Genomic DNA, 11,732 nt, shown 5'->3' on the forward strand with positions numbered 1-11,732 from the left:
AATTACACAAAAGGGGGTCCCAGATGAGCTAATTACACAGAGGGAGCCCCACAGGTGCTGTGAATGACCAAACCCTCTGTGCCTCAGTTTCCTTTTCTGAGAGATGGGTCTTCCAAGAGGATGAAGCCGTACAGCAGAAACTAACACAACATTGTAAAGCAACTATACTCCAAAAAAAAAAAAGAGGATGAAGCCAGAAGCCACTCCTCAGGCGGCAGGTGGAGCTGGCAGAGCCAGGAGGAGGGCACGGGGCAGGCTTGGGGTTCCAGTCAAGGGTCAGATCTGACCCTGAGGCTCTGGCAAGCAGGGGACAGCCGGGGGCCGGTGGCTGACACCTGAGCCCACTCTGGTTGTCCACAGCTGGAGCCCTGCGGCTCCGTCCCTGCCCAGGCCCCACCTGGACCCCACCCAGCTTCCCCCCTGGCCCTACTGGGCCCCCACTCCTGCCTGGGCCCAGGCAGCCGGAGGGAGCTGGGAAACAAAGTAACTTAGACCATATCACTCTCCTGCCCTCACCCACCATGGCTCCCCAGTGCTCTCTGCACAAAACTCAAGTCCTCCCTACCCTTCGTGGCCTACAAAGGCCTGGGGTGGAGGCAGCCCTGCTCTGCCTCTGCCGCCCAGCCTGCGGTCCACCTTGGGGCGGGGAGAAGCCGCCCGCTCTGTGCAGGACACTCACTCTGCCCAGTATCCCTCGTGCCCCACGTTTCAGCTGCAACGCCACCTCCTCAGAGAAGCCCACCTGGGTCCTTGCCTGGGGGTGAGGAGGGAGCCCTGAGGACCCGAGAAGACCCACCCAGCCTCAGCAGCGCCCTAACTCAAAAGGACCCTCGCAGCCCCTGCACGCCGGCGGGCACCCAGCCTCAGCCTCCCGAGCCGCCTACTCGCGCCGCTGCCAGGCTGCGGACGTTCGCTGGGAGCTGCCGAGTCTGAACCGTGCGTCCGGCTCCCACACCGGCATCCGCGCGGCGGCCGGGTCAGGGGGTCGGGGGTCAAGGTCGGACGGGTCCTCACCGCGCGCGCTCTGGACCCCGCCCCTTCTGCTCCCGCGCTTACCCCTCGCAGGCTGTCCGGCCCGCGGGCGGCGCTTCCCTCTCAGGGCCGCTGTTTGCAGGGCAGGGGGCTCGAGCGCGGAGGGGTCGCGGGCGTCCACCCAGCAGCGTCCGCTCAGGGCCTCCGCAGCTCCGGACCGCGTGTCCGCCCGCGCCGCGTCTCCACCGGCCTCCTTGCTCCACCTAGCGGCGGCCGGAGCCGGAGCCACGCGGGGCCCAGGGAGGGCGCGGGCCGCCAGGCGCACAGCCGGGGTCGGAGCCCAGGGGGCGCGCGGGGCCCCGGGCGCACAGCCGGGGAGAGCGCGGGGCCACCAGGCACACAGCCGGGGTCTGGGCCCAGGGAGGGCGTGGGGCCGCCAGATGCACAGCAGGGTCGGGGCCCGGGGGGGGGGGTCCCGGGGCGCACAGTGGGGGTCGCCCCCTGCCAGGTGCACAGGCCGCAGCAGGGCTGCGAGGGTGGGGGGCGGGGTTCACAGCCAGGAGAGGTGGAGCTTCATACCCCCGCCCTTACTATGAGAGGGAAGAGTCTCCCACAGTCTCTTGTTACAAGGTGGGGAAACCGAGGCACGAAAGGGACAGGCATGCCCCAAGGTCACCCAGAAGGGAAGGCGAGTTCAAACCAAAGTCCACCGACTCCGGACCCCATTTATGTCCTTCCTCACCTCAGAAATTGTGGGGGGCCTGGAGTCCCCGAATAGTGGGGTGAGGAGAGGGGTACATGGATGGGGGTGGGGAGGTGCTGGCTGAGAGTCCACTGCAGAGGGACGGACGATCCCCACCCCCGTCCTGCCTGGGACTCTAGGACAGATCTGAGCTGGGACCAAACCCCAGCTCTGCGCCGTCAGTAAACTTGGCCAGCAGCCCCCCCGCCCCCCGCATGGCCTCAGTTTCCAGATCATAGGGTAGTTGATCATAGGGTAGTTGTGAGGGAGATGAGGCATATAGTAGGCACTAAATAAGTGTTGGCTGTTGATTAGCATTGAGTCATATTGTCACCAGGCTCATCCACACTCCCTCTGCTCCCCGCTCCTTACCTGCTCCTGCCACACGGGTCTCCTCGTGCTCCTCCAGGGCCCTATGCTCCTGCTGCCTCAGGGCCTTTGCATGTGCTCCCCCCACCCAATGCCTGAGAGTCCCCTTACCCTGATTAACTCCGGCTCAGTTTTGTCTACTTTGGTTCCCACTTTGTCCCCAGCATTCCGCCTGGGATCAGACACACAGTTGGCACTCAAGAAATGCAGGAGGTCCGATGAAACAGGCCTGGCCCCAGGCTCCCTCCCCCCATTTCATTATTCCCGGGAAACCGAGGCCCAGAAAGGGGCAGCAACTGCAGAGCCCTCTTGGCACCAGGCGCAGGTGCTCGGGACCTGGTGGGGCAGGCTGAGGAAGTCACCACGTCCCCCTCCCCAAACCCAGCCCCCGAGGAGGGCCAGGCTGCAGAGGCAGAGACCAGGCCAAATTGAAATTGATCGTGGGGAACAGCTCGGCAGGGTGGAACAGACACGCGGCCACTGGGGAGCCCAGGGGCGCCCGGGCGTGCGAATGAATGCATCCCAGCCAGCGATGGAGAATCGTTTAATCTTCACTGAAGGCTCCTAGCGGCGGCCTCCAAGGAGCCGGAAGGCTAAGTCGCCACAGCTGCCAGAAGCAGGGACACCCCCCTCTCCTCATGCCTTCACCCCGTTCTTCCTCAAGCATTTAACAAGCATCTGGTTATTCAGTGTCTTAGTTTCTCCTCAGCCAGCCCTGCCGGATCGGTAGAAGCAAAAAGAGGCAAAATGCTCCTGCACGGTGGCCCAAGGTCAGGACTGGAGCCAGGGCTGAAGTCAGCACCGTCCTGAGCTGCATCTATTGAGTGCCTGCTGTATGCCTAGCCCTGGGCTCAGCCTGATTAGTGCAGTTCCTCATTTTATCTTCACAACAACCCTGGTGTTACTATCCCCTGTAACCACCGGGGGAGGCCCAGAAAGGAAGACGGCTCACCCACACCCACGCCCACGGAGTGGGACTCACCCTGGGTGGGGGGAACTGAGATTTGAACCCAAGTCACAGAGCTCAATGGCCAAAGCGTTTGCCACTGTTTCTGTGGCCCTTGTCCAGGTGGGGAAACTGTCTTGAAGACAGTGGGAGTTATGGAGGAGTCTAGAGCAGGGGAGGGCAGTCTGGTCAGAAAGCCTCTCCCACACTCCAGGCCAGGGTCTCCTGGGGCTTTCCCAGAGGGGACACGGGAGCCATCCTTAGCCATCCCCCAGCCCAGAGGGGTACACGGAGGCACAGAGCCAGTTAGGAGCCCAACACCCAGCATGGCTGTGGGATGCCTTCCAAGATGCCCGGGCTGCCTGTGACCTTCCTATTTTCAGGCTCAGAGAGGGCAGCTGCTGGCCTCTGGTCACCAGCCTGGAGGTGGCAGGGCCTGGGGGCTTCCAAGGGCTCTGCCTGCCCTCAGTTTCTCCCACGGGCCTCTGCGGGATGGTGACCAGACACGTGGCCAATGGGGCAGCCGTGTTCCCTGAAGCCCCTGTGACCCTGACCCGGAAGCCCCCCTTGGTGCCTGGGGCGGGGGTCACACCCTGGCCCATCTCTTAGGGCCCTCCCAGTGAGGGCCTCAACCCCGGGATTAGGGGGCCGGGGTCAGGGGCCAACAGCATTTGCCTCAGCCCCTTTCAGGCCTCGAGCAGATCCGTTCTCCCTGCCACCTCGAATTTCCTGGACAAAGGCTCGGTGGAGGGACTGGCCAGAGGGCCGGGCCGAGCACCCCTGGGAAAACTGCGGCAGCTCAGGGAGGGTGTCTGCCCGCCAGCCGCCACTGCCCACACAGCCCCCGTCAATCCCCAAATGACCCGCGGGCAGCCCCGGTGGGCGCGCCCATGCTACAGATGAGGAAACTGAGGCTGGGAAGGGACTCAGCTGGGCCACTGGGCCGCAAGCCGCTCTGCGGAGGGTCCGGTGGGATTTTGTGCCGGCCTCACCCGGCAGGGGCCACAGCTGAATGTGCGGCACTGGAGACGGCGTCCGGGACAGCGCGCGGGCGGGGCCGGTGGTGGACAAAGGCTGGCAGGCCGGGCCCGCGGGGGTGCGTTCCGCTCGTCAGCGTCGGTTCCACTTGAGTCCATCCTGGACAGGCCGGAATAATCCCTCCCGCGACCGCTGCTGGGCCGTGACGACTTGAAGGGGCCCCGCGGGCCTGACTGACGGCCAGGCCGGTGCGGGGGGGCGCCGGGAGCCCGCCAACAGCCCCCAGTGCTGGGAACAGCACCAAACCACCACGGATGACGACGTGGGGAAACTGAGTCACGGGAGGCGCACACGACCTCTCACATCACACAGCCTCACCAGGACCTCTCCGCCCCCACCAGCAACACAGCCTCACCTGTGACCTGGAGGAATTTGGGGGCCTGGGCCCCGCTGAGTCATGGGAACCACTCACCTCCTGTTCATTCCCCAGCACCTGGGCGGCAGGTACACACAGGTGGCTGGACTGGAGCCAGGCCAGGGTCCCAGGGGAGGCCCCCCTGGCTGCTGCCGAGGCCGGTAGACAAGGCTACCTGCCACGTGCCTCCGTCTCTCTGGCTCAGGCCTGGAAGGGTTTCTGCAGGAGGGGACAGATCCTGGGAGGAGGAAGGCCCAGGGGCAGGATAATTAGCAGACTCGTGGAGCTGGAGCGTGAGGGTCGGATGGGGTCTGCGGGAGAGTGGGGAGCAGGCTGGGGAAACTGAGCCCCAGGGGGAGGTGTCCATGGGGGTCAATGTTCCGCAAAGAATGCTGGGAGGGGGACGGGGACCAGTTGGGCTAAAAACCCTCACGGGGCTCCCTTGTCACCCTCAGAAGGAAAGACGAACTCCCTTTCTGCCAACCTCCTGCCACACCACCCTCAGGCCTTCCTGGGCTCCGGCTTTTACTGCTTCCACCCGGAGTGCCCTCCGCATTGACCTCCTCCCCCTTTGGTCCCCAGAGCTGCTCCCCAGAGGGCATTTCTCTCCCACCAGACCCCTGGCTGCACGGGCCCCAGTCTCCCTCCCTCTTGTTCACTCTTTGGCCTCAGCACTGGGCTTGGCAAACAGTAGGTGCTCAATAAAGCCATTCTGAAACCACAAAGGAATAGGAGCCGCTTAAAAAGGCCTGGGTTTCAGGGACCCTGGACTCATAGCCCTGGAATCCGGCTCCTCCCCCGAGGGGCTCCCCGTGCTGGCCGGGGCCTGGGCTCCAGGCAGCTTGATCAGGACAAAGACCCCGCCTCTTGTCCCTGCTGTTTGACAGCCATCTAGGCCACCTCGCCCTCTGTGGGAAAACCCACCTCGGTGTGCAGGGGGGAACAGCAGTGGGCCGTGCTTGGGCCGGGTCCACTGGGGGTGCCCTGGGGCGCATGCCCTGGGAGGCCCCCTTCACTCGGGGTCTCTGAGTCTATCTGGGCCTCAGTTTCCCTCGCTGAAAATGGGTCCTGGCTTCTGCAGAGGAAGACCTCTCTCCCTCTGCCTGCCCCCACCCCCGCCCCCCGGGGATGGCTCCCTTGCAACCCTCCAGGGGCCTCGCTCCGCTAATCCACCAGCCAGCCTGCCTGCGCCTCGGTTTCCCCTCCCGGCTGCCTAATCCCAGGATTGTCGGAGGCCGGTTTTACATACATTTAGAGGCTTTTCATAATAGATTTACTGGGCCCCAGAACGGCCCTCGCTGGGTGATTAGCTTCTCCTTAATTGAAAACTCCCTTCCCACTCCCTCTGCCCCTTTGGGCCGAGCTCAGGCAGAGGGATGGGGCCAGGGAGCACCCACGGCTGTGTGGGCCCCACGGGGGCCTCCCCCTGTGCTCAAATGGGGTCTCCCTGGTATCCACCTTGACGGGGGCTGCCAGTACTGCTGCCACCCCCACCCAGGAGGGGCTGAGCCTGGATTCAAACCTGTTCTGTCCCAGCCCCACGTCCATTGCTACCATGGCTTGCGGGGGGTGGTCTCCCCAGTGAGGATGGGGGGGGTCTCACTCAAACCTGGGCCTGTAGGACCAGGTTGTGGGCCCCTACCCTGGGGCTCAGAATTCAGGTCTTGGACCCAGATCTCACTCCCTGAGGTTCCCAGGATGCCCCCCTCCGCCAGGTCCCCAGCAGGCTCCAGGGGCGCCAGAATGTTCGCCGATAGAATGAGGGACGGTCGAGGGGCAAGAGCCAGTGACGCATCCCCACCCTCCCACCCCAGCCATCGCGGCCCGGTCCCCAGCTGGGCGACTTAATGCCGCCTGTCACGAGGCTCTGGGCCGGGTTATTTATCTGGTGTATATATGCATTGTAATGTAAAGATCTGCCAGCCAGTACGGCTGACTCCTGCGGTGCCCCCACTGCCCCCCTCATCCGAGAGAGGCTGTTCCCCACCACCTCCCCATACCCGGGCCTCCCCCAAGGAACAAACGCTGGAGAAGGAGGCCAGCACCTCCAGCGCTGTTGGTGAGCAAGAGCACTTGATTTGGAGTCCATGTACAGAACACACTCAGCAAGTCATTCAACAAATGCTCGCTGAGGGCTGGCTGACATTGTGCCAGATGCTGGGGCCATGGGGGGAGGGGAGAACCAAAGGTCCTGTCCTTAAGGGTCATCAAGAACCCCCAGGCAGAGTCCCCTCTGTGTGCCATTATAGCTCCATTTTCCAGACTAGCAAACTGAGGCTCTGAGAACAGCGGTGGTTCATCCGTGGTGGGTGGTGGGCCGCCTCCCTCCCCACCCACCTCGTGCTGACGGCAGGGTCCCAGCTGTAGGGCCTGGGGCTGGCCCGCCCCTCCTCTGGCCTCAGCACCTCATCTGTAGAATGGGTCTCAGCTGGGTCTCATCTGCTCGCAGAGAGGTCGACTGAGGCCCAGAAGGGAAAATGCCCCCTCCCTCGGGGGGTCCCAGCGGAGAGAGAGGCTGAGTGGAGGCTGGGACCCAGACCTTGCACCACACCACACAGCTGGGGAGACTGAGTCCCGGGGGAGGGGGCAGCTTAGCCAAAGCTCTCAAACCGGGCCTGTCCTCCCCACCCCAGACCGGAGCTCACACCCCCACTTTGTAAACGGGGAAACTGAGGCCCAGAGCAGGCCCTCCAGGGTGAGATGAGCGCAGGGAACCGCGCCGCTGGCTGGGGGGCCCATCTGGGCGGCGGGGGAAGGAAAGGAGGGAGGGGGGAGCGCAGTGGGCAGGGCCTCACGGGAGGGGTGGGGCCTTGTCCTGGGTACCTGGGGGCCAAGCAGGGATTTGAGCAGGGGAAGGAGTGCGGGATGCAGGACCTCGGGCTCAGCGGCGTTCGGGGGGGTGGTGGAGGGGGCAGACGTGCTGGGATGCACCGCCTGTCTCAGGGGCTAGGGCTTTTCGGGTGGAGGCCCCCCCCAGCCTCGGCCCCCACTACCCTTCCCCCGCCCGCCCGCCAGCCTGCGGGTCCCAGCGGCCGCAGGAAGCTTTTAAGCACTTAGAGCCGGAAACCGGTGTGAGAGAAGCAGCTGGTCCTCTGGCCCATCCCAGCCTGGCCCGAGGGCCCCCAGGGGCCCAGCACCACCTCTCGCCGCCCCTTCCTCCCCCCAGGAACCCCGCCGGGGCTGGGGCAACGCCCCTGAGGCCTGCCTCAGACTCCCGGGGAGGGATCAGTAATGGTGCAAACAAATCCTGGAAGCCGCGGAGGAGGGTGGCCCGGCGGGTGCGGGGATCGGGGGCGCCATAGACAATACCCCCCCTCACCTCCCTGCACTGGGAGGCCACACAGCCTGGTGTTTCCTGGAGGAGGGGCTTGCAGGGCCGCCCCCACCCTGGCTGCTGTCGGGGAACCCAGGCCTCCTCCATCGCCGGCTGCCCTAGGCCCAACTCAGATCCAACTCCTGATCCCACGGAGGCCTGGGGCTCACCCTGGATTCACCCCATTGACATGTGGGGCCTGGTGAGGCCTCAGTTTCCCCCTCTGTGCAGGAGAGGGGGGTCTCCTCCACCACTCTCTGCCCCCCCTTCCCCAGGGACTGCATTGTCCATTAGGGCCCATCGATCACCTCCGGGCCTCAACCTCCGTTTCCGGATCAATGGGGTGGGTGAGGGGCTGTCAGGTGGGCGGCCCCAGAGGAAGGGGTCCCGCCCCCGACACCCCTGCCTCCACCCCAAGTTTCCTGGCTCCCATAAGTGAGCCGGTAAGCGTGGAGAGGATGGATGGGGTGGGCTCTCTTCTCCAGCAGAGAAGGCACAGAAGGGTCAGTGGCCTCCTGGACGCCTCCCTGAAGGGAAGCCGGGGTTCTCGGGCTCAGCAGTTCCCCACCCAGAGCCCTCTCCTCCTCCCTGGCCTCCAGTCCTGCCCCACAAGCCTCCCGCGGCCCCCGCTGCCCATCTCCTTTGCTCCTGCCCCCTCCCCACCCAGCCTCCATCAAGATCAGGCGAAGAAAGGCCTCAATCGCCCAGCAGTCCGTCTCTGTCCTGCACCTGCCCCGTGCCCAGCATTTGAGGCCCCTCCCTGTCCCAGGTCCACACCCAGCCCCAGCCCTAATCATCCTCACAAGTATTGTTCCAGTAAGGACCACCGCCAGCAGCTCCGGGGGGGGGAGGGGGAAACTGAAGGCTGGAGGGGCTCCTGGCTCCCCCCGCCCCCACCTGTCTCAGCCCCACCAGCCACACCAGCCCAGCTGCAGCCACTTAATTTCCGCCTTGTGTGTCATCTCATGTGATTTATGGCTCCTCAGGGGCTCCCGGGCTGTGAACTCGCTTTTTATTTGTCTGTCAGTGGCCGCCTGGCCACCTGCAACCTGGTCCACAGTCCCCATCACCGTGGCCTCCTCCCATGACCCATAAGCCCGCCAAATATGGGGCCCGGGGCCCCCTGGGGCAGGCCCCACTGTCCTCGCCCTGATGCCACAGACAGAGGGAGGGCCCTGCACTGACTGCACACAGTAGGTGCTCACTGTTTGCTGGGGGGCGCTGGCATTGACATGGGAAACGTGGGGGGGTGGGGCGGCAGCACCCCAGGGAGGCAGAAGCTCCCCGAGGGAGCCGGTGGCAGGAGGGAGGAGCAGGTGGAGGCACCTAGACTGGGGACATGAGCCCCGGGCCCCTGGGATGGTGGACTTCCCTCCGCATGACATGACCCACTGCGTGACTGTGGTCAAGGGACTTGATCGGACCCCTGAAAGCCAGGGTGGTCCCCATCAGTCCAGAGGGCGAGGCGTGAGCCCCCTCGTCACGGTCACGGGGTGGGGAGGTGGTCGGGGGCTCAGGGTGTGGCCTGGGGCTTCTCCTGAGACAGCGCCACAGATTAGAGGGGGACTCAGGGGCCCAGAGGGGAAGGGCTGTGGGGTGCCCTCCTGTGACTGTGGGCATTGATGCCCCCAAGCCAAGGCGGCCATGAATCTGAGGGGGCCCCGACCGGGAGGCCTGGCTCCACCCGAGAGCGACCATCAGGATGTGGGGGAAACCTCAGGACTCCCCCTCCCCACCTCCCTGACCCCCCGCCCTTGGGGATCCTCTGGGTACGCGCAGGACCCCTTTACCGATGGCCACCCTGGGGGTACCCCGCTGTGCCCAGTGCAGCCCCAGGAGTGAGGGGCCACTCTGCACCTTGGTGGTGGCCCCCGAGGCCGTGGCTGGTGACCAGTGATGGACAGCGTGGTTCCTGAGAGACCCAGGCCCCAAACGCAAGCATCCGTCGGTACAAGGGTGCGCACAGGTGGGCGCGGCCATGGGGTTCCTCCACACACGTGTGTGCACGCGTGTCTGTGCATGTGGCAGATGACAAGTCCCAGGGGAGACTCCTGACTGTGGGCCCGTCCCCCCCCCGCCCTCTGGGGACTCCCAGCCGGTGGGGAAGATGGACAAGTAAAGAATCAGAGATTTGTGTTGTATGAGAGAAGGTTAGCACTCCCCTCGACCAGGATGGAAGAGGCCCTCGGGCCTGACAACACACATACGGTTAAGGCATTGCCACCTACTTCGTGGCATCTAATCACTGTTTTTGATGTGTACTATAATGTTCATTGCAGCACTATTTACAATAGCCAGGACATGGAACCAACCTAAACGTCCGTCCATCGACAGATGAATGGATGAAGAAGATGTGCCACATATATACAATGGAATATTACTCAGCCATAAAAAGAAACGAAATGGAGGTATTTGTAGTGAGGTGGATGGACCTAGAGTCTGTCGTACAGAGTGAAGTAAGTCAGAAAGAGAAAAACAAATACCGTATGCTAACACATATATATGGAATCTAAAAAAAAAAAAAATGGTACTGATGAACCTAGTTGCAGGGCAGGAGTAAAGAGGTAGACATAGAGAATGGACTTGAGGACATGGGGAGGGGGAAGCTGGGGCGAAGTGAGAGAAGCATCGATGTATATACACTACCGAATGTAAAATACTTGGCTGGTGGGAAGCAGCCGCATAGCATAGGGAGATCAGCTCGGTGCTTTGTGACTGCCTAGAGGGCTGGGATAGGGAGGGTGGGAGGGAGGCTCCAGAGGGAGGGGATGTGGGGACATGTGTATGCATATGGCTGATTCGCTTTGTTGTACAAGAGAAACTAACATAGTATTGTGAAGCAATTATACTCCAATAAAGATCTAATAAAAAAAAAAAGATACACGTGGTAAATTAGATGTAAATAATGCCTGGTAAATAAATACACATTATTGTTAAAAAAAAAAAAGAAGAAAAGAATCAGAGATTTGACAGCAGGGGGATGGGGTGAGAGCCACTTGGCCAGGGAGGTCTAGAGGGGACATGTACCCCTTATGAAGGGGCTGGGGGAGACAGTCAAGCAGTGGTCTGCAGAAAGGGCACACCAGACAGGGGGAACAGCACGTGCAAAGGCCCCGAGGTGGGAATAGAGCTATTTTTATACTTACCCATCCAAGGTCACCTTTTTGTGTTAAAATTTTGTCTCAGAAGTCCTCAGAATAGCTAAAAGGAAACAACCCAAATGTCCATAAACTAGTGAATGGACAGAAAGTCATCCCTCCACACACTGGAACATCACTCAGCCATGAAAAGGACAGAAGCCCTGACACTCGCTACAACGTGGAGAGACCGTGAGAACACGATGCTCAGTGAGAGAAGCCAGACACAGAAGGACACGCAGTGTGTGATTCCATTGATGGGACACGTCCAGAACAGGCAGATCCACAGGTACAGAGAGTGGGTTCCTGGTTGTCAGGGGGTGGGGAGGGGGATGGGGCTTCTTTTTGGGGTGATAGAATGTTCTGGAATTAGATAGTGGTGATGGTTGCACAACCCTGTGAATGGATACAAATTGTGGAATCGTACTTTAAACGGATGGATTGTGTGGTATGTGAACTATATCTCAATAACTTTTTTTTAAATAACAAAGTCAAAGTTAGCTGCTACGATTCTGCCCCACGACCCCTGCATTTAATCCTTGCCCTCCAGTTTCCTCTGTCCCCGTGGCCGAGTTGGGGTGTTGGAGCGAGGGGTCTCAGGGGGGTGGACATAGGGGGGCCTCCTCCCTCTCTGAGCCTCGGGGTCCTCTCCACAGAGTGGGGGGGATCCCTCGGCTCTCCCTCCGTGGTGCTCGGCAGTGGCCACCCTCCGTCCCACTGCTGCTGGGCAGGGCAGGCGGGGCGCACACAGGGGTCTTTGTGCCGCTTCCTGGCCTCATTAAGAGGCAGCCCCCGTCGCTGGACCCAGCACGGCCGAATTAATTAGCTGAGAGCCTTCCCTCTTGGCTAATTGTGCCCAG

At 62.3% G+C, this 11,732-nt stretch overlaps 1 non-coding gene across 1 annotated transcript; it reads left to right on the plus strand.

The window, feature by feature from the left end:
- Positions 1–9,868: 9,868 nt before the first annotated feature.
- LOC137760369 (U6atac minor spliceosomal RNA) lies at positions 9,869–9,989 on the plus strand. The gene has a single exon (XR_011073323.1). It is a non-coding gene; the product is annotated as a U6atac minor spliceosomal RNA (small nuclear RNA).
- The last annotated feature ends 1,743 nt before the right edge of the window (positions 9,990–11,732 follow it).

This window comes from Eschrichtius robustus, chromosome 2, assembly GCF_028021215.1.
Source record: "Eschrichtius robustus isolate mEscRob2 chromosome 2, mEscRob2.pri, whole genome shotgun sequence".
Taxonomy (NCBI): Eukaryota; Metazoa; Chordata; class Mammalia; order Artiodactyla; family Eschrichtiidae; genus Eschrichtius; species Eschrichtius robustus.